The sequence below is a fragment of the Mirounga angustirostris genome, unplaced genomic scaffold (genome assembly GCF_029215605.1).
Source record: "Mirounga angustirostris isolate CCGP_5_RB_7025 unplaced genomic scaffold, mMirAng1.0.hap1 SCAF_9, whole genome shotgun sequence".
NCBI lineage: Eukaryota > Metazoa > Chordata > Mammalia > Carnivora > Phocidae > Mirounga > Mirounga angustirostris.
The window spans coordinates 62,218,072-62,240,342 of record NW_026991717.1 but is presented as its reverse complement, the minus strand read 5'-3'; the positions used below and the strand labels follow the sequence as shown (position 1 = coordinate 62,240,342).

The window sequence follows — 22,271 nt, the reverse complement described above, 5'->3', positions numbered from 1 at the left end:
TTGCATAGGGGCGGGGGCGGGGGGTGCAGACTGTGGCACTGCGCAGTGGCAGGATGAGTAGTGACTGCTAATAGGTAGGGGTTCCTTTTTGGGATGATGGAAATGTTTTAAACTTAAGACTGTGGTGGTTGTTGTAACTCTGAATATACTAAAAACAATGAATATACTAAAACCATATATACTTTACCTTTTTATATATATTTTATTTATTTGCCAGAGAACACAAGCAGGGGGACTGGCAGTCAGTGGGAGAGGGAGAAGCAGGCTCCCCTGCCAAACAGGGAGCCCGATGTGGGGCTCGATCCCACAACCCTGGGATCATGACCTGAGCCAAAGGCAGACACTTAACTAACTGAGCCACCCAGACGCCCCAACCATATATACTTTAAATGGGTGAATTTTACAGACTTGGGATTGTATCTCAATAAACATGTTAAAAATGTATTATTTCTGCACGGGACAAAACAATAAAGATAAAAAAAGAAGATGGTAAATTGTGAAAAATATTTACAACAGTTTACCAATTTAAATGTCATACAAAGGGTTCTTACAAAATTTGAGCAGTAGTGTAAGACCTCTAAGAACAGAACGTGCCCAATACTTTTCTGTTTAAAGAGATTGTTGGGGCGCCTGGGTGGCTCAGTCGTTAAGCGTCTGCCTTCGGCTCAGGTCATGATCCCAGGGTCCTGGGATCGAGCCCCGCATCGGGCTCCCTGCTTGGCAGGAAGCCTGCTTCTCCCTCTCCCACTCCCCCTGCTTGTGTTCCCTCTCTTGCTGTGTCTCTGTCAAATAAATAAATAAAATCTTTTAATAAATAAATAAATAAATAAAGAGATTGTTACTATTATGTTAATTAATTGAATTTAAATTAAAAAGTGGGGCGCCTGGGTGGCTCAGTTGGTTAAGCGACTGCCTTTGGCCCAGGTCATGATCCTGGAGTCCCGGGATCGAGTCCCGCGTCAGGCTCCCTGCTCGGTGGGGAGTCTGCTTCTCCCTCTGGCCCTCCCCCTCTCATGTGCTCTCTCTCTCTCTCAAATAAATAAAATCTTAAAAAAAAAAAAAAATTTAAATTAAAAAGTGATTATGCTAATTGAATTTAAAGTTTTAAAAAAGGAGAAAATAAAAAGATTGTTACTATTATCCCATTTACAGATGAGGAACCATGTTATTTACACATTTTTTTTTTTAAAGATTTTATTTATTTGAGAGAGAGAGAATGAGAGACAAGAGAGCACGAGAGGGAGGAGGGTCAGAGGGAGAAGCAGACTCCCTGCCGAGCAGGGAGCCCGATGCGGGACTCGATCCCGGGACTCCAGGATCATGACCTGAGCCGAAGGCAGTCGCTTAACCAACTGAGCCACCCAGGCGCCCCTTATTTACACATTTTAAGTAACTTGCTCAAGGTCATACAATTTAACAGGGAATGTGGATTTGAATCCAGACAATCTGACTCCCAAGTCCTCATCATTTTATTTTAAAGATTTTATTTATTTTGAGAGAAAGCCAGAGAAATAACAAAGGGAGGGGGAGAGGGAGAGGGATAAGCAGACTTGCCACTGAGTGGAAAGCCCGATGCGGGGCTTGATCCCAGGACCCCGAGATCATGACCAGAGCTGAAGGCAGAAGCTTAACTGAATGAGCTAACCAGGCGCCCCTAAAGATTTTATTTATTTATTTGTCAGAGAGTGAGAGAGATCACAGAGGGAGGGAGAGAAGCGGACTTGCCACTGAGCGGAGGGAGAGCTCGCCCCCAGCCCTCATCTTTAACCATTACACTGTAAGACTAGAAAATCTCTAAAAAGTTACATCCCAGACAACTTATGGTGTTTGTTTCTGGGAATTGGACTAAGAGGGACCTCTATTTTCTATTTTTTAATTCCAGTATTTTGCAAAATTCTTACCATGTACTGCCTGAATTTTTTTCAAATGAAAAATTATGAAGATTTTTAAATTGAGGTATAACTTATATATTGAAACAAATATTAAATATATAGTTTGATGAGTTTTGACATATGCATACACATATCTAATTTATATCCCTATCAAGATAAATAAGAATAGCTCACTACCCCAGAAAATTCTCTCAGGCTTGTGTTTCTTCCCAGTCAATTGCTCCTACCCTAGAGTCAATCACTGTCCTGAATTCTAGCATCACAGATTAACTAATTTCTAGTAGGCTTTAGATATTTAGAAAAAGGGAATCATATTGCACACACACTTTTGTGTCTGGATTCTTTTTTTAAGCATGTTTTTGAGATTCATCCATATTACTGTATGCATCAGGAATTCACTACCTTTTGTTACTGAATCAGATTCCATTATAAGAATGAATATAACCAAGCGCCTGGGGGGCTCAGTTGTTAAGCTTCTACCTTCGGCTCAGGTCATGGTCCCAGGGTCCAGGGATCGAGCCCCACGCTGGGCTCCCTGCTCATCAAGAGACCTGCTTCTCCCTCTCCAACTCCCCCTGCTTGTGTTCCCTCTCTCGCTGTGTCTTTGTCAAATAAATAAAATAAATAAACCTTAAAAAAAAATAATGACTATAACCAGTTTATTTATTCACCTATTGATGGATATTTGGGTTTTCATTTCACTTTGGGTAAATTCCTGGGAATGGAACTGCTAGGCCACAGGTAGATACGTGTTTAACCTTATAACAAACCACCAAACAATTTTCCAAAACGGTTCTACTATTTTACATTCCCATCAACAATGAACAGCAGTTCTAGTTGCTTCTCATCTCTGCCAACACTTGGTGTTAAAATGGTATCTCACTGTGATTTTAATTTGTACATCCCTGATGACTGATGATCACCTTTTCACACGCTTATTGGCCATTTATATAACTCCCTTTATGAAATACCTGTTAAAGTTTTTTGACCACATTTGAAAAGCTGTAGTCTTTTTACAATTGAGTTACAGAAGTCCTTTAACATATTATAGATATAATTCCTTTGTCAGACATATGTTACTATTACTACATGTTCAGGACTGGAATACTCATTATTATTAAGATGTTAATTCTCTCCTATATATATATATCCTCTCTTATCTATAGATTTCCAATCCAATCCCAAAAGGGTTTTTGAAGAAACTGACAAGCTCAGCCTAAAATTTATATGGAAAAGCAAAATAGTCCAAACAAGTTTGAAAAGGATGAGCAAGGGCGCCAGGGTGGCTCAGTTGGTTGAGCGACTGCCTTCGGCTCAGGTCATGATCCTGGAGTCCCAGGATTGAGTCCTGCCATCAGGCTCCCTGCTCAGCAGGGAGTCTGCTTCTCCCTCTGACCCTCCCCCATCTCATGCGCGCTCTCTCTCTATCTCATTCTCTCTCTCAAATAAATAAATTCAATCCTTAAAAAAAAAAAAAAGAAAAGGATGAGCAAAACTGGGAGTTCACACTATCTAATTACAAGACTTGCTAAAAGTTACAGTAGTCAAGATGGTACACCGCACTGGCCTAAGGACAGACAAACCAATGGTACAGAACAGAGTCCAGAAAAAGACCCACACTTACATAGTCACACCGATTCTTGAGAAACAATCCAACAGGGAAAGAAAAATGTTTCCAAGAAATGGTGCTGAAACAATTGGAAACCCATATTTGGGGGCTTGGGGGAGTGAACCTCAAACCCCTACCTTATACCATATACAAAAATGAAGTGAAAGATTAATCACAGACTTAAATGTAAAGCTAAGATGATAAAGCTTCTAAAAGAAAACATTAAGAACATATCTTTGAGTTGGAGCAGGTAAAAATTTCTTACGACACAGGGGTGGCGTGGGTGGCTCAGATGGTTAAGGGTCCAACTCTTGGTTTCAGCTCAGGTCACGATCTCAGGGTCATGAGAATGAGCACTGCGTTGGGATCCACGTTCAACTGGGAGTCTGCTGGGGATTCTCTCTCCGCCTCTCACCCCTGCTCTTATTCTCTCTCTCTCCAAAATAAATAAATAAATAAATAAAATCTTTAAAAAAAAAAAATTTCTTGGGTGCCTGGGTGGCTCAGATGGTTAAGCGTCTGCCTTCGGCTCAGGTCACGATCCCAGGGTCCTGGGATCGAGTCCCGCATCAGGCCCCCTGCTCCTTGGGAGCCTGCTTCTCCCTCTGCCTCTCTCTCTCTCTCTGTCTCTCATGAATAAATAAATAAAATCTTTAAAAAAATAAAAAATAAATAAAATAAATAAATAAAAATTTTCTTAGGACACAGAAAGCACTAACCATAAGAGAAAATACTGATAAACTGACTTAATGAAAATTAAAAATTTCTATATAAAAAATTGTTAATCATTCTTTGCTTGGTTTTATTCTTTATCAGTTTGCAAGGATATTTAAAAAATTCAGTCTGCAGAGGGCAGTGCAAATAATATGTAATCAAGCTAAGTGGCTCCATTTGCAACTCTATACCAAATAAAGGTACAAATTCCATCTAACACAAATGTCATAACCTTATCAGGAGTCTCATGGAAGTCTGAGGCGTTCCAAGGCCACCCAGATTTACTCCAAAATATCCTGGTACACTTTCTCCTTTGCAGCTCAAACTAGGATCCAACTTCCAGCCATGGCCTTAAAAGTATTTCTTTGTGGGGCGCCTGGGTGGCTCAGTTGGTTAAGCGACTGCCTTCGGCTCAGGTCATGATCCTGGAGTCCCGGGATCAAGTCCCGCATCGGGCTCCCTGCTCGGCAGGGAGTCTGCTTCTCCCTCTCCCACTCCCCGTTTGTGTTCCCTCTCTCGCTGTATCTTTCTCTGTCAAATAAATAAATAAAATCTTTAAAAAAAAAAAAAGTATTTCTTTGTGATCTTCCAGTACCCAGGCTAAGGTAGATACTAAAAGCTCACATAACATACGCTGTGCTTAACTATTCCTTTGATAAACAAGAGTGTCTTCCCTAACTCTCCAATATTTAACAGGAAGCAAGAATTTAATGTATAATAAGTAATCCCCATTTCTCTTAGTTGCATCTATATCGTTGTGACTGTTCTTAAACCTAGGTCTTTCAACGTTATCTTCTTATCTGCTGTTTGGTAAATAAGGAATCACATGCAATACCAGAAGCAGCTGGAAGTCTTGGTACCAGAATACTTCCCTTTGGTTCACAGTGTGGATGCCTATACTAATAAGGCACAAAGTCTATGAAAACTGTTTTTCTTTGGTTTCCTTTTTTAAAAATCTCAATTAAAATGGACTAAATTAGCAAAATATCAAAAAATACAGGGGGAAAAAATAAATACCCAAAGAGAAAACATAATTCTGCACAGTATAAATACTGATAAGAAACTTAATGAAATTCTCATTTAAATCATTTTTTCCCTAACCAGTAAAAATTGTATGAATCCATTAAGTTGAAATAAGGGTTACAGGTGATTCTTTTGCCAAAATGAAACTATTAAAGTATCTTTCAGCAATTCTGTAAAAAATAATTGAGAAAAAAAGCTTTTCATGAATATTTTGAGGAAGAGTAACAGTAATTAGGTTTCATAGCGCATTCATTTCCTGCTCACCATATTACACAATTTAACAAAAAATAAGCTCACTGGCTTAGCTGAAAAACATTCCTGCATTCACTAAAATGTTTTAGTGAAATGTTTCAGTTAATCTTAACCATTAAAAAAGCTTTCAAAGCCAGCCTCAGTTGAGAGCAGAAACTCTAGTATGGCATGATGGGAGAAGAAGACAAGGGACCTACATTGAATAAGAGCACACTAGTGTGAGAGGCTTTTCTGTCCTATGTGCTTTCATAGTAATACTAGCCCGTTTAATCCTCACAATAATTCACATCTTTTTCTCATTTTAGTTAAGCTAAATAATTTGCCCAAGCTAGAATTAGAACTCAGATCTATTGTTGGTGACACCAAATTCCCAATTCTTCACCACCAGACTGCTATAACAAAAACAAAGAAGCCTCATGACTTGGGTGACCACACCTCTTAGTTGGTTTGCCCAAGACCATGTAAGTTCACTGTCCTAAGCATAATTACTAGTAGTCCCTCACCCTTCACTTTCAAAAGTATCCACAGTTGAACAATAAATTTTTGGTCAACCTAGCACATGGCAAATAAGTAAATAATCACAAAGCGCTGATTGTTGAACCAAAACTTTCCTTTCAGACCATCGAATATTCACTAAAAGGTTACTATATACCAGACACTGAGGAAAAGACCTTGTCCTCAAGGAACAAGGGCTGACAGAGCCCTCTACAAGCAGGCCAGAAACAATCTGCTCAAAGGAATCTCTATAATAGCATGAGTACAGTCTAGCAAATTAACAAGCACAGAGCTTACCCAAAACACAAAGTTTCAGAAATAATAATACCTGTATTTTAAACAGAATGAAGAACTCCTGGCTAAAAAAGGATAGCTCTTTCATAAATTTCAAAAATGGCAAAGAAAATATTTTGGCCTACCTCAAAGGCATATCGTGAGGAAGAAAAAAATGCTTATCCACATTTTCCCTGCCCTACTGTTCATTAATTACACTGGACTATAGCAAAATGAAATATGTTACTAAAGATGAAAAAAAATCAATTATAATGCATGTGCTCTCCTCTAGGACAGTATCATTTCAACTTCCTAGAAGAGTATCTTCACCGAGATAAGGAACAAAAACATCTTATCAGAATAACAAAAGGAATAATCTTTACTAGCACAACTGCTTCTCTGGAGTTCTGTAAGATACACTACAGACAGAACCTTTGGTCAAACAAGTTTAATCCTTATTTATTAAGCATTTAAGGTTTATATATTACTAAATCAAAAATCCAAAAGGGAGGAAGAACTGTTTCCTGAGGTATCTAATGGACCTTTCCACGTGGTAACTTAAAAAAAATATTGTTTTTAAGTTATGCTATGTTAGAGATCCCTAGGTTATATTTTCTTAAGACTTGCAGTGAAAAGCACCCATTTAATAACAATTTATCAAGTTAAAAATATGAAAACACAGCTGAAGATCTCTTACTGAAGAACCAGTTATTTCAAACAAATTTCACAGCTAGATCCATGAAAACGCTTACCTTTTCTAGGGAATGAGACATTTGAGAAAAAGATGCCCCCATAGGAAAGAGAATTTAAAGGACGAAACTCAGCAGCCCAGAGAACGTGAGCAACTCATTTCATTCCTCAACAAAGGGAAGATAACATTAGCTTGCTTAATAGTTACTTGTGAAAAAGAGAGATGCCTCACAAAGTGCTGGGAAATTTTAGCTATCAGTTCCATACAGTTAATCCTCCATTATTACATGAGTGATGGTGAAAGGTTATTATTGAGAATAAAAAGTGTATCCATAAACAGCCAATGTTCCACAATTCACTTTTATATTTAGTTTTCCTATACTAAATTAGTTTTCATTTTGAAAATGAACACATTAACAGAGAAGTTGTGTTGAACTGTGTTCCCCAAAGAAGTCTGAGAAATCAAAGTTCAGGTAATTCATTCCAGGGACAAACCATCTGTAAATAAGCACAAGTTGAACTGTATACTAAATGGATCTTGCTTTTCATTCGTTAGACATTTCAGTCACTTAGATATGGAATGATTTTATTAACACTAAATATATTTACTCTCATTCTCTTCATTATACAGTTGATACAGTCAATTAGAACAAGGCAGGTATGTGTATATCAAACTACCCTCAATGAACACTTGTTAAATTGAAGTTAGACTTTTCCCTCGGTTCAAGAAGTTTGGGGGTAGGGAGGGAGACTCCATTACAAACAATTCCAAGTGGGATTCCAAATTTTTTTATCTTGTTCTATCAAACACCACTGTAATAAGAAGGCTATATACATATTCTATTGAAAGCTATGTGCCAGGGACGCCTGGGTGGTTCAGTCAGTTAAGCATCTGCCTTCAGCTCAGGTCATGATCCCAGGGTCCTAGGATCGAGCCCCGCAGCGGGATCCTTGCTCAGTGGGGAGCCTGCTTCTCCCTCTCCCTCTAACCCCCTCCGGCTCATGCTCTCTCTCTCAATTAATAAATAAAATCTTCTTTAAAAAAAGCCATATGCCAAACGTTTTATATGCATATGTACCTTACATATGCATTAACTCATTTAATCCTTTTATGACCTAGGCACTATTATAACCTTCATTTTACAGATAAAGAAAGTGAGCTTAAGTAACCAGCCCAAGGTCACACAGCCAGAATTGTGAGAGCCAGGTCTGAAATCCAAGAAGTCTGACTCCAAAGTCCCACACGCTTCAACCCCCGTATTGTCTGAATGACCTCAAGCAAACCAGTGGCTCCAGGACATAAAATTATGCTAATGCAGTATTCCAAACAGTATATTCATTTATTCAACGATTTATTTAGAGCATTTTAAAGTCAAAAATATTGATTTTATATTATGGGTTATAATCCAATGCTGCTTAGTTTATTTTGCTGCTCACAGCATTCCAGTTTTGGCCACTGAGTGCACTTTTGGCTGGCTCCGGTGCTCCCCTGCCATACCGCCCTCATGACGGGGGTTGCGGGTTGTTGTGTGTGGTGGCGGTGGGTGGTTGTTGTGAGAGCACTTCCTTACTTTCTGGTACTATAAGATGTTCAGGCTCATCTTGTTTATTTCCTGCCCAGTCCTAGAATCAGCTTCTCCAAGGAGCTCTGGATCCTTGTATTAAGTAATGGTGTTGGAAACTAACATCTGGGTACTAGGTGTTGCTCCTTCCTGGGTTTCTTTCCTTTTTTTTTTTTTTTTTGGTGGCTGACACCATGCGCTTATTTATTTTTTTTTTTTGAAGATTTTTTTTGTTATGTTAATCCCCATACATTACATCATTAGTTTTAGATGAAGTGTTCCATGATTCATTGTTTGTGCGTAACACCCAGTGCTCCCTGCAGAACGTGCCCTCCTCAATACCCATCACCAGGCTAACCCATCCTCCCACCCCCCTCCCCTCTAGAACCCTCAGTTTGTTTTTCAGAGTCCATCATCTCTCATAGTTCGTCCCTGGGTTTCTTTTAACCTCAGTTGATACAGCACAGTGTGTGGGTATAAACCCAAGCACGTACACACGTATATAAGTATTTCAATATGCACCCATCTATATTAAGCTAAACGTGAGTTCATGCTCATGTTCCCAACTCTCATCTATTACCACATGAATCATTCTAGCCTCCTCTCCTTACTTATCTGTAAATTCACACTCTTAACAGTGAGAAGCCTGTCTCTTACTCTATTTACTAATTGTTCAATTGCAGTATACATATATAACAGTATCAAAATTAACCTGCACCTTCATGGGATACAACTTTATCAATTAGATTACAGTGCTTATGTGAAATTCCTTTTGTCTTAGATTCCAGTCATTTCCAAGGTTACTTAGGTCAGCACACCCCTTCTTCCCTTTTTAGTAAAGTTATTTCACACACTTTTAATACAATTAGATTCTCCTGTCACAGCCTGCATTCCTTCCTGGGACCTCTCCACCTCCTAAATGATTTTTGTTTAATTTGTACGTATTAAAGTTTACTTTGTGCTGTAAAGCGTTACGGGTTTCGAAAAATTCATAATGTCATATCCACCATTACGGTATCCAATAGAATAGTTTTATCAAGTAGTATTTTAACTAAATTACATGGTACTAGGAGCACCTGGTGGGCTCAGTCGGTAGAACATGTCGTGACTTGGAGCCTACTTAAAAAAATAATAGTAAATTACAAGGCACTACAATCCTTGATGGAAGCAACATGGTTGGGTAGAGAAGCTGAGTAAAGAGCTGTGACTTTAATGCTATCGACATGCCACAGATAGACTTTAGGACTATCAGCTATCCTCTCAGGGTCCCAAGAGCCTCACTGCAAAATGAGGGGGTTCAATTAGATAATTATATATACAGCATTTATTAAACACTGTCTCAGGGATGGTGCTAAGCATTTAACATACATTATCTTATTCCTGGGGCGCCTGGGTGGCTCAGTTGGTTAAGCAACTGCCTTCGGCTCAGGTCATGATCCTGGAGTCCCGGGATCGAGTCCCACATCGGGCTCCCTGCTCAGTGGGGAGTCTGCTTCTCCCTCTGATCCTCCCCCTCTCATGCTCTCTGTCTCCCATTCTCTCTGAGATTAAAAAAAAAAAAAAAATCTTAGGAAAAAAACAAAACAAAAACATTATCTTATTCCTAACAACTATGTGATGTAGATACTATTATCTCCATTCAAAAGATGACATTAAGGGGGCATCTGGGTGGCTCGGTTGGTTAAGTGTCTGCCTTCAGCTAGGGTCATGATCTCTGGATCCGGGATCAAGCCCCGCATCAGGCTACCGGCTCAGTGAGGAGTCTGCTTCTCTCTCTCCCTCTCTCCCTCTGCCCCTCCCCACCACTCATTCTCTCTCTCAAATAAATAAATAAAATCTCAAGAAAAAAAAAATGACATTAAGGCTTCATACGAACTTGCGGAAGATCACCTAGCCAGGGAGTTGTAAAGACTCTAGAGCAGGAGTCAGGACAGTATAGCCTGCATGTCAAAGCCAGCCCACCACCCATTTTTGTATTCTTGATAGGTAAGAATGGTTTTTACATTTTTAAATAAGAGGGGGAAGACATCATATTTCATGACATGTGAAAATTATAAGAAATTAAAATTTCAGTGCCCATAAATAAAGTTTTATTGGAACACAGTCCCACTCATTCACTTACACATTGACTATGGCTGCTTTCACATTGTAGGAGGGCAGAGTTGAGTGGCTGCCACAGAGAAGGTGTGACCAGCAAAACATAGATTTATTATTTGACCACTTACAGGAAAACATTTCCAAGCCCTGCTCTAGAGCTTGGGTCTACTATTACATTCTAAGAATGACCCTAAAAAAGGCAAACTACTACTACTAACATTAGAATAACATCCAGGACAGAAACATTTTAGACACTGAACTAAATGTTGCAATACCACCTCTTTGAGTTATCTTAACTAGAAAGATATTTCTCTTGACATCTAATAGATATTTCTAATAGATATTTCTAGACATCAACACAAAGGTTAATGCATTGTAACTATCTTCTTTATTTGTATATTTTTCCCCACCTTATCTAAGAAAAAGATGAGATATTTTCTACTCAAAAAGGTTCTGATTTCAATACTTTATAAACTACAACTTTAAACTAATTAAACTGTCAAAATAAAATAGTACTCTTCATTATAGCTAAAGTTGTTGAGAGCACTATGTGCCAGAGACCATTCTAAGCAATTACTCATTTATTTCTCACAGTTACCCTCTACGAAGTAGGTAAATTATTATCCTAATTTAATAGATGAAGAAATTGAAGCTTAAATGGCTTTCCAAAGGTCTGAAAGTAAGTAAGAGGGAGAGTTAAAATTCGAACCCAGGTAACCTGGCTCTAAGATCTAGAAAGGGCACAGCTATAATACACTGCCATTGGATTACAATGCTTCTGTTAACAAGGCAGATTAGGGCCTTTAAACAAATGAAAACAATGTCTCAATAAATTTTTTTTAAGAAGACTAAAAACTGGGGTGGCTCAGTCGGTTAAGTGTCTGCCTTTGGCTCAGGTCATGATCCCAGGATCCTGGGATCGAGCCCCGCGTGGGGCTCCCTGCTCTGCAGGAAGCCTGCTTCTTCCTCTCCCACTCCCCCTGCTTGTGTTCCCTCTCTCGCTGTGTCCCTTTCTGTCAAATAAATGAATAAAATCTAAAGAAAAAAAAAAAAGACTAAAACCTAAGTGCTACTGGATGCCTGAGTGGCTCAGTCGGTTAAGTGTCTGCCTTCAGCTCAGGTCATGATCCCAGGGTCCTGGGATCGAGTCCCACATCCCCACATTGGGCTCCCTGCTCACTGGGGAGCCTGCTTCTCCCTCTGCCTGCCGCTTCTCCCTCTGCCTGCTGCTCCCCCCTGCTTGTGCTCTCTCGCGTGCGTGCGCGCGCACTGACAAATAAATAAAAATCTTAAAAAAAAACAAAACAACTAAGTACTACTAATTCATATCAGCAACTCAAAAGAATATTTAGGTTCATACTTCTCTATGGCACCTAGAGTTTGCATAACCCATGTGTTTACCTTTGTAGAGCCCCTCTGTAGTTTCCATACATACACATACACCTGGATTAATTCACTTGTACATCCCCAGAGTCTACCACAGTCCCTTGATGCTCAACAAATTGTTGAGAGGGTCAAAAAGCACTCATTAGGTGTTCAGTAAGTATTTATTGAATGAACAAAGTAAGGAGTTTCATAAACCATTAGATACACACATCATTAAATAGTTTGTTGACCTGAAATGAACTAGGACTGGATCACAAAAGTCTCTGGCTTTGTAACCCTTACATTGTGTCTGGTTTGTTCTTGAGCCTTAACCACCTTCTGTGCTAATAAGTTTCATAAACAAACCACTCATTATACACCTGTCAAACAACATTCATCTTCCAAGCTAGTTCTAATTTTCCAGGATTATAATTCATGTTTTTCCTAATTCAATTTAATTTAATCACAGTCCAACCCAGTCTTCATCATTCCATCATCAAGTCGAATTTCTTTATCTTCACGTGAAAGCCTTACCATTGCCTTCATCATTTATACTGCCATTTTCTGGAAACTTCCCTCCAGCTTAATTTATTCTTCCTTGAGGTGCAATAATTGGAATCCATTCTATAGTCTAAGAGTGGATGTGTTGTGGTTTTGTACCAAGATAATGTAGTCCATTTTTATATTTTCTTTTTCATACCTCTCCAGGGAATGACTAACATTTTATTGGCTTTCCAGCAACACTCAGGCAACATTCTCAGGAATAAAGTGACCCGAACATTCTTTTTACCATATTGATGTTCACTACCCATTTTTCTGTTCGTGCACAAAAATAAGAAAGATTTACCCACAGTTTATTCTACTTAGTTCCTAACTTCTTACATAGAAGAGCTAGCTGTCACATGCAAACCTGACGGTATCTTATTTGTTCTTTTACAAGAAGTAAGAATAGTTTTAGTACCATTACCAAAAGATGAACCCTATACTTGAATACCCTGAGTAGATCCTATATGCCATACAGGTTGTTTAACAAATAGTTTCCCTTCTCCCAAATCAAAACTAAACGTATGTCATGGTCTGTGGTTGTGTTTATTTCCTCAAAGACAAAAATAAACCAACATTCATCAATATGCTGGTCCTATAGTTAATATGTCATTTAATTTCAGAAGTGAAAATCATTATTCCCATTTTACACATAAGGAGAACTGAAACTCAAAAAAGTTGAGTAGCTTGGGGAACCGAGGTGGCTCCGTTGGTTAGGCGTCTGACTCTTGGTTTTAGCTCAGGTCATGATCTCATGGGTCCTGGGATCAAAGCCCTGTTCAGACTCCATGCCAGCTTGAAGATTCTCTCCTTCTGCCCCTCCCCTCACTCACATTCCCGAGTGTACACTCTCTCTAAAATAAATAAATAAATCTTTAAAAAAAAAAAAAGTTGAGTAGCTTACCCAATGGGTAAGTGGGACTCAAACCCCAATCTTTTTTAGCCTAAAAACTACGTCTTTCCATTACACTACCAGGTTTCCCCTTACCTAAACTACCCCTTGCTCCTTCCGTAAGAAGTCATGTTCATGTTCTTGTGAACATGAATTTAAGAGTCAATAGTCCTCCTCTTGTTAGAAAACCACTGGTTTGCCCCATATGAAATCACTTAGCTATGTGTCCATAAACTTGGATGGAAAAAAATTTCCATCCTCATTTTCACTAACCAGTAACTGAAGTTAGCATTTCCTTCAATTCTGAATGTAGGCAGCACAGCCCATCAATATTAGACTTTCACTAGTTATTTAATTCAGTAATAAAATTTCTTACATCATAAACTCTTTTCTAAATATGTGAACTATATTTTATACATTTAAATGTCATATTCTGAAAAGGCATTCACAAGCTTCTTTAGACTACAAAGGGGTCCAGGGCACATAAAAGACATTAAGAACCCTGCTCTATAGGGGTGCCTGGCTGGCTCAAGTTGGTAGAGCATGCGACCCTTGATCTCGGGGTTGTGAGTTCAAGCCCCACACTGGGCATGGAACCTACTTAACAAAAAAAAAACAACCCTGCTTTATAGACCATCACACAGGCTACCTCAATCCCTGGTAGTGAAGGTTTATAAAAGCATGTCACACAGTTGATTCAGTGTCTTTTAGTCCATTAAAAATATGGATAGCATTTAGCCCCAACTGACTTTTTTTAGTATCTAACTTGTTAACTATTTACTATTACTAATCTCCTACTTCTGACCTAACATATATAGAAATCTCTCTTATGTACATGTTAAAGCCAGGCATTAAGCTTTGTGATCTTTTCAACCCTAAGCAAACCTACCACATCATGATTAGCAAGTGAATCCAACGCTCTATAGCTGAATTCCTAACTTAATGTACAGCCACAGTCTGAATGTTTGTGCTCCCCTCAATCATACGTTGAAATCCTACCTCCAAAGATGATGGTATTAGGTGGGACCAGGGCCCTCATGATTAGAATTAGTGTCCATAATAGGTGTTTAGTAAGTATTAGCAACTATGTTCTTCTCACCCTCTGCATGCTACAGCCTATCATATCAAAATGCTTATGCTTGGGCGCCTGGGTGGCTCAGTTGGTTAGGCGACTGCCTTCGGCTCAGGTCATGATCCTGGAGTCCCGGGATCGAGTTCCGCATCGGGCTCCCTGCTCAGTGGGGAGTCTGCTTCTCCCTCTGACCCTCCTCCCTCTCATGCTCTCTGTCTCTCATTCTCTCTCTCGCAAATAAATAAAATCTTTAAAAAAAAAAAAAAATACTTATGCTTAAGATGTAACTTTAAAACTTGTCATCAACTTCACTTATTTTCTCAAATTCCAAGTATCATATTAACCCTATCCCATTCCAACCTCTCGAAAATTCACTGCATCCCAGCATTTGTATTTTGTGTGAACTTGTATGTTGACATGTTAAATCCCCAAAGCAGTTTTAATCTGAAGGGCAGAAGAGGTGTCTATTTTTCCCTCCCTAACCCTATGCCTACACAAGTAACAGCAATCAAAAGCTGTTATGATACCATTCCTTGTTAATACTATGACAAATTCTTATTAAGTGAAGTTATAACACCATAGTTTATGGTCTGTTGCTTAGACTTAATCATATTTCCACCTTGATGTACTCAAAATGTGTTTATTAGTCATAAAGTTTTCTAATCACATTTGTGCTCCTTACAGTTATTTCCTATTAAAAGACACGGATCTTCAAAAACTAGTTTGGATTCTTCTGAAACAAATTAAAGAGGAAAAGAACACAGTAAACTAAAATAACAGAATTTAACCCTAAAAACACAAATTCATTTTATTATCTAGTAGGCATGTGACTTTTACCACATATAATAATCTCAAATTGTTGATTTAAAGGAAGAGCTTGAGAATTTCAAGCATAAAACACAAAAGGAACCGGAGTATTATTTAGCAACAAAAGGGAACAAAGTCCTGACACATGCTACAACATGGATGAACCTTGAGAGCATGTTAAGTGAAAGAAGCCAGTCACAAAAAGACACATATTGTATGATTCCCTTTGTACGGGAATATCCGGAATAGGCAAATCTACAAAAACAGAAAATAGATTAGTGGTTGCTAGGGGCCAGGGGAAGGGCTGATGGGGGAATGACTGCTAAGGGGGCTTCTTTTTGGGGTGATGAATTACACAGTGGTGAAAGCTGTACAACTCTATGAGTATATTAAAAATCACGGAACTGTACATTTAAAAAGGGTGAGTCTTTTGGTATGTGAATTATATTGCAATAAAGTTGTTACTTAAAAATAAATAAAACACAGCCACTAGCAAACCACAATGAAAATCTCCTTGGGAAAGGAAATCATTAAAGTCACTGATTGGAAAGTAAGCTGGTTACCTGTGATTTTAGAGAAGTCAACCTACTAATTCCATCTCCAAATCCTACCAAGTACTCGAACATGAAACTAGACAGTGTACGAATCAAAGAATTCGGGCATAGTTGGCTGTAAACTAAAATAGAGTGCCTTCTTAGGCTCTATGACTCCTCAACTGTAGGGGGCTTTCACCCTAGCTGATTACGGAAGTAGTAGTTTTCATCGGCAAGCTCAAGAAGGAATGTCAAAATAGGATGACACTTGCCTAGACGTTCTACAAAAGCCTAAAAGACCATAATGGGTGTTCCCTACACACTCCTAAGTATGTGCACGTGTTAGGCTGTCCCCACCTAACACCGACAAGCAACATACACCATTTACCCATATCCCAACTTGCTCCCCTAAACTGACATACTATCAAGCTCTTAGATCTCATTTAAGAAGACAGATAAAACCCTCACAGGGTTTTCCCACTCGAGCTCAACCAGCCCCCGCCCTGACCCACCCCACCCCCAAACCCACACACGTGTTAGCCCGACACCGCCCCACCGGGTCCCACGTGCACCTGGTCTAACACACTCCCCACGTGTGGGCGCCCCACGGGCTTCCTCGGCTATCTGAGGTCACCGCGTGACCCCGGGTCTCTAGAGGTATGAGAGGGGAAAGGACAAGGCCCAAGTCCCTGAGGTCCCAACCCTACGGGGAGTGTCCACACCCATCCTCCCCACTAACCCCAACAAATCCAAGGGCCGGGGGCGACGGCCCCTTTAAGACGCGGCCCAGTCGTCGCCCGCAGAAAGGGGCGCAACGGGGCCTACACAACCCCCCCCTCCATTCGCCCGCCCACGTCTAGTCGCCTCACCTCGGGCCGCCGGGCCCCGCCGCCGCGGCGGCGGCGGAGGGGGGGCGGGGTGCGGGCGGGGTCCGAAGGGGGGGGTCGCACCGCCGACGGTGGAGCCGCAGTTCGCTCTCTGAGGCCGGGGGACGGGGACTGCGTTGGGCGTGGACGCTCCTAGCTCGCTCCCTCGGCGGCTCCTGGGACCCCAAGATGGCGGCGGCGCTGAGGCGGCTGCGGGCGCTGGGCCGGCGGCGGCGGCGGCCACTTTCACTCACTGAGAGGAGCGGAGCAGGGACACGGGGAGCCATGGCGGGGGGGAGGAGAGGCGCCATAGCCAGGCCAGAACAATCGAGCCGCTACTCAGCTACCTTACCCCCGCCCCGCCCACGCTCACAGATCGTCGCCAGCCCGTGCCCTCCCGTAGTGCCGCTGCCGTCGGCCTCGTGCAGCTCGCACCCCGCCGCTGCCGCCTGACGCCCAGCGCGGACTGGGGTTCGGGGGGAGACCCTGATCCATGCCATCTGAGTGCAGATTGGTCGGGGCTGGGACTGGCGAAGATTGCCGAAAGGCGACGGGGAGGAGGAGGAGGATGTCATCGCTAGAGTGAGCAAGCAGATCTCGCGGGAGCAAATGTCGCGAGACCTCTCCAGTCCTGCAACCGCCGGCGAAAGGTTACTTTCCCCGGAAGTAACGTCAATCGAAACGGCCCGGGATCCTGGGAATATTCGTTTCCGCAGGCAGGCGATGGGAGGGTGCTAGTCACTGAACACTGAGATCACTTGAGGGAATGGTTAGGCTCGGATATGATATTTTATCCTGTTTCTGGCTACTTTGGGCGGCGTTGTACATCGTTGGGAAAGTGCCTATCTAGAGCCGCTCATTCAATACAGTACAGTTTTGGGCTCCCCTTTACGGCTAAGGGACCAAGACCACGATGCTGTGGCATAGTTAGGCAAATGCCCAAGTGAAAGCTTCAGGATTCAAGGACTTAGGAACACACCGACGTGTCAACGGAAATGTCTTCCTGTTCTCACACCCACCCACTCAGCCTGATTTGTCTGTGCCAACTCCACAGTTCAAGCCCCCCACCCCCACCCCCGCTACCCACGTTTACTAAAGTTAGTGAGATTCAGCTACCAGGATCTGTGATTAGAAGTACCTAGTGTGAAGCCTAACTGACGATAAGGATTAGATTTTCTTAAAAGTTAACTATGCTACAGTGTTTCAGTTCCCTCACATTTAATGCTTTAATTCATTTCGATCTGGCCCTTAGCATTTAAGCAGAACAGCATTTCCATAAGGTCATTCAGTACTCTTGTGCTAAATTTACTGCACTTCAGAAAGTTAATTTTGCTTAAAGGCAAAAATATAGATAGTACCCTTTGTGTACGAACGAAGAGGATGTAAGAAAACACAAGTGTCTGCGTGGGGGGGGGGTATAAACTAGAAATTAAAAGGATTGGTGTCTTAGATGAGAAGGGTGGGAATAGGCGGAGGAATGGGAATAAGGTAACAGGACTGAGGAGAGAGTGGCAAATATTGTTGTATAGAACTCTTTGAACCATAGTTATGTGTCACATACCCCAAAAAATAAACACCTAAAGCCAACTAGGATATTTGATTAATAATGAAATGACTGTAGCATAGACAAAAAGGAAGAGAATAAAGGGAATAAAGTCAGTAAGCCCCTAGAAGGACCAAGATTTAGAACCTTTAAAAGGTCAAGTGTAGGAGCGCCTGGGTGGCTCAGGTCATGATCCCAGGGTCCTGGGATCGAGCCCCGCATCGGGCTCCCTGCTCAGCGGGGAGCCTGCTTCTCCCTCTCCCTCTCCCCCTGCTTGTGTTCCCTCTCTCGCTGTGTCTCTCTCTGTCAAAATAAAGAAATAAAATCTTAAAAAAAAAAAGGTCAAGTGTAGGGGGTGCCTGGGTGGCTCAGACGGTTAAGCATCTGCCTTCCGCTCAGGTCATGATTCCAGAGGCCGCTCAGCAGGCAGCCGGCTTCTCCCTCTCCCTCTGCTGCTCCCGGGGCTTGTGCTCTCTCACTCTGTTAAATAAAATCTTTTAAAAAATAAAGTTCAAGTGTAGGTTGATGTTTGTATTTCTTTTCTATTACTGTACTAACAAATTACCACAAATGCAGTGGCTTAAAATAACACAAATTTATTATCTTACAGTTCTATAGATGAGAAGACTGAAATAGGTCTCAAACTGGGCTAAAATCAAGGTGTTGGGAGGGCTGCCTTACTTCCTGGAGGCTCTATGGAAGAATTATTTCCTTTTCCAGCTTCCAGAGGCTGCTCCCATTCTTTAGTTTCCAGTTCCAAAGCCTCCATCTGCAAAGCCAGCAATGACAAGTTGGATCCTTTTCACATCATATCCAACCAACTCTTACCTTTTTCAGGATCCTTGTGATTATATCAGGCCCACCCAGATAATCCAGAATAATCTCCCTATTTTAAAATCAACTGATTAGTAACCTATATCCACCTGCAACCTTAATTCCCTTTACAATGTATCCTAACATACACAGGTTCTACTGGACCTCCATGGGGAGAGGGCATTATTCTGCTCTCTGCATATGTCCTAAAATTTCTGAAGTGCAACTCCCTATGTGTTCATCTGTGATTTTCATACTAAAGTCTAGCTTTTTCCAATCTCTAATACAGTCTTACATTCTTTAATAGTTTATTTTTTCTTAGTAATAACTACACCCAACATGGGGCTCAAATTCATGGCCCCAAGATCGAGAGTCACATGCTCTTCCAACTGAGCCAGTATGGCACTCCTATGGTCTTAGATTCTTGATTAAAAATGTGTAAATTCGGGGCACCTGGGTGGCTCAGTCGTTAAGCGTCTGCCTTCGGCTCAGGTCATGATCCCAGGGTCCTGGGATCGAGCCCCGCATTGGGCTCCCTGCTCGGCGGGAAGCCTGCTTCTCCCTCTCCCACTCCCCCTGCTTGTGTTCCCTCTCTCACTGTGTCTCTCTGTGTCAAATAAATAAAAATAAAATCTTTAAAAAAAAATGTGTAAATTCTGGGTGCCTGGGCGGCTCAGATGGTTAAAGCGTCTGCCTTCGGCTCAGGTCATGATCCCAGGGTCCTGGTATCAAGTCCTGCATTGGGCTTCCTGCTCCTCGGGAGCCTGCTTCTCCCTCTGCCCCCCCCCTCTCTCTCTCTGTCTCATGAATAAATAAAATCTTAAAAAAATAAAAGCGTGTACATTCTTTTTTTTTTAAAGATTTTTTATTTATTTATTTGAGAGAGAGAATGAGATAGAGAGAGAGAGAGAACACATGAGAGGGGGGAGGGTCAGAGGGAGAGCCCGATGTGGGACTCGATTCTGGAACTCCAGGATCATGACTTGAGCCGAAGGCAGTCGCTTAACCAACTGAGCCACCCAGGCGCCCAAAAGCGTGTACATCCTTTGCCTCAGAGACTTAGTACATCATATGAAATTTAATCCATGATTTCTTGGTAATTTGGATATTTTTAACCTTTTTATTTAAATTAAATTAACATATAATGTATTATTGGTTTCAGAAGTACAGGTTGTGATTCATCAGTCTTTTTTTTTTTTTTAAGATTTTATTTATTTATTTGACAGAGACACAGCGAGAGAGGGAACACAAGCAGGGGGAGCGGGAGAGGAAGAAGCAGGCTTCCCGCTGAGCAGGGAGCCCAATGTGGGGCTCGATCCCAGTACCCTGGGATCATGACCTGAGCTGAAGGCAGACACTTAACTGACTGAGCCACCCAGGCGCCCCTGTGATTTATCAGTCTTATATAATAATACCCAGGGCTCATTACATCACATGCCCTCCTTAATGTCCATCACCCAGTTAAGCCATCCTTCCACACCTCTCACCCCTCCAGCAACCTTCAGTTTGTTTCCTATGATGAAAAGTCTCTTGTGGTTTGTCTCCCTCTCTGGTTTCATCTTGTTTTATTTTTTCCTCTCTTTGCCTATTCTTCCTTTCCTCTGTTTGGTTCTTAAATTCCACCTATCAGTGAGATAATATGATAATTGTCTTTCTCTGATTGACTTATTTTACTTAGCATAATACCCTCTAGTTCCATCCATGTCTTGCAAATGGCAAGATTTCAAATTTTTGATGGCTGTGTAATATTCTATTGTGTGTATGTATATATGATATATATACATATATATCATGTATACCACATCTTCTTTATCCATTCATCTGTCGATAGACATCTGGGCTTTTCCAGAAATATCTTGATTTTACATTACAGTTCATTTTAACATTTTGTTTTCTATCCAAATGGAGGAGTCTCTGGCTTTAATTTTGTTCACAATCATTCAATATGCAGTATTTAATTTTATTAGGGTAATGTCTAAAATAAATTAGAAAATAAAACATACAGAATATTTTTTAAATTTGTTTTTAATTAAGTAGGCTGGATCAATGCCCAATGTGGGGCTTGAACTCATGACCCTGAAATCAAGGGTTGCATGCTCTACTGACTGAGCCAGCCAGGCACCCCAAAACATACAGAATATTATTTAATGACAGTTTTCAGAAACTTTGTGCAGTTGACTTAGGATATATATTTTATTTCTGATAATAAAGCAATAAACAAAAATAAAAACCACAATGTGTGGGTTTTGGGGGAGAGACCCAAACCGAAAATACTAAGGAATCAACTATATTACAAATGAGTAACTTAGCAACTCTGCAGAGGACAGGGAAGAAAAGAACTCACCTGAATAACTGAGGTAAATAGTATATTGACTGGATACCTAAAAATAAGACCAAATGTACCGTACAGAAATCCTGTTGTCTACATACTAAGTATTTTTCACAGGGGTGGGGGACGTAGATTAGCAATTTGAAACTGATGTGCATGCTAGAATTAAACAGAAATATATTGTAGATCATGAGCTGAGTTTCTCAATGGTGAAGAAAAAAGTTATTAACTAAGGAAAAGGGGAAAGCTAAAATGAAGCCTGAAGTAGATTGAATTGAATGGAATCTGGATTGGAATCTGAGGTATCAGTATAAGTTTATGGTTTTTAATATATGTACAGGTACAGAACTATAGATTTGTGGGTATGTGTTGATTAATATAAATATATTTGCAAACAAACATATATATTTGCTAGTTCTGTCTGCTGAGAGTATCTACAAGCAATGAGGATACCTAGTACACAGATACTGATTTCTAAACACCATTCTCCAATAAAAAGAACAAGGAGAACCTTGAAGAAATGATTGATTCAAGATGAGTCTGGAATATCTTGTGATGCCAGAAAACAATACTCAACAAAGGACATCCCCAAAACACAGGAGCCAACCTGAAAGAGCTCCTAACAGCAAAAACAAAATACGTAACGATAGTATTGCATTATGACCCAGAGATACTTATTCTTAATAGTCCTGTGTCTATCCTGATATAATAATTGGTTATTTAAATGAATGAGGGAGAAGAGACAGCTCCTTCTTATTTATTTATTTATTTATTTATTTATTTATTTATTTATTTATTTATTTATTTAGCAATCTCTACACCCAATGTGGGGCTCAAGCTCACAACCCTGAGATCAAGAGTCGCATGCTCTTCCAACTGAGCCCGCCAGGTGCCCCGAGAC

The 22,271-nt window shown here is 40.8% G+C and overlaps 1 protein-coding gene across 5 annotated transcripts in view; it reads right to left on the bottom strand.

Annotated features, from left to right (window-relative positions):
- INO80 (INO80 complex ATPase subunit) overlaps positions 1-17,294 on the bottom strand; it is a 136,658-nt gene extending 119,364 nt beyond the window's left edge. For 3 of the 5 annotated variants that reach the window (XM_064570664.1, XM_064570661.1, XM_064570659.1), the window contains exon 1: positions 16,689-17,292. The gene's annotated coding sequence lies outside the window, so the exon portion shown is untranslated. Of the gene's footprint in view, positions 1-16,688 lie in introns of all 5 variants that reach the window. The other 2 variants (XM_064570665.1, XM_045900325.3) reach the window with 2 other exon arrangements.
- Positions 17,295-22,271: the final 4,977 nt, after the last annotated feature.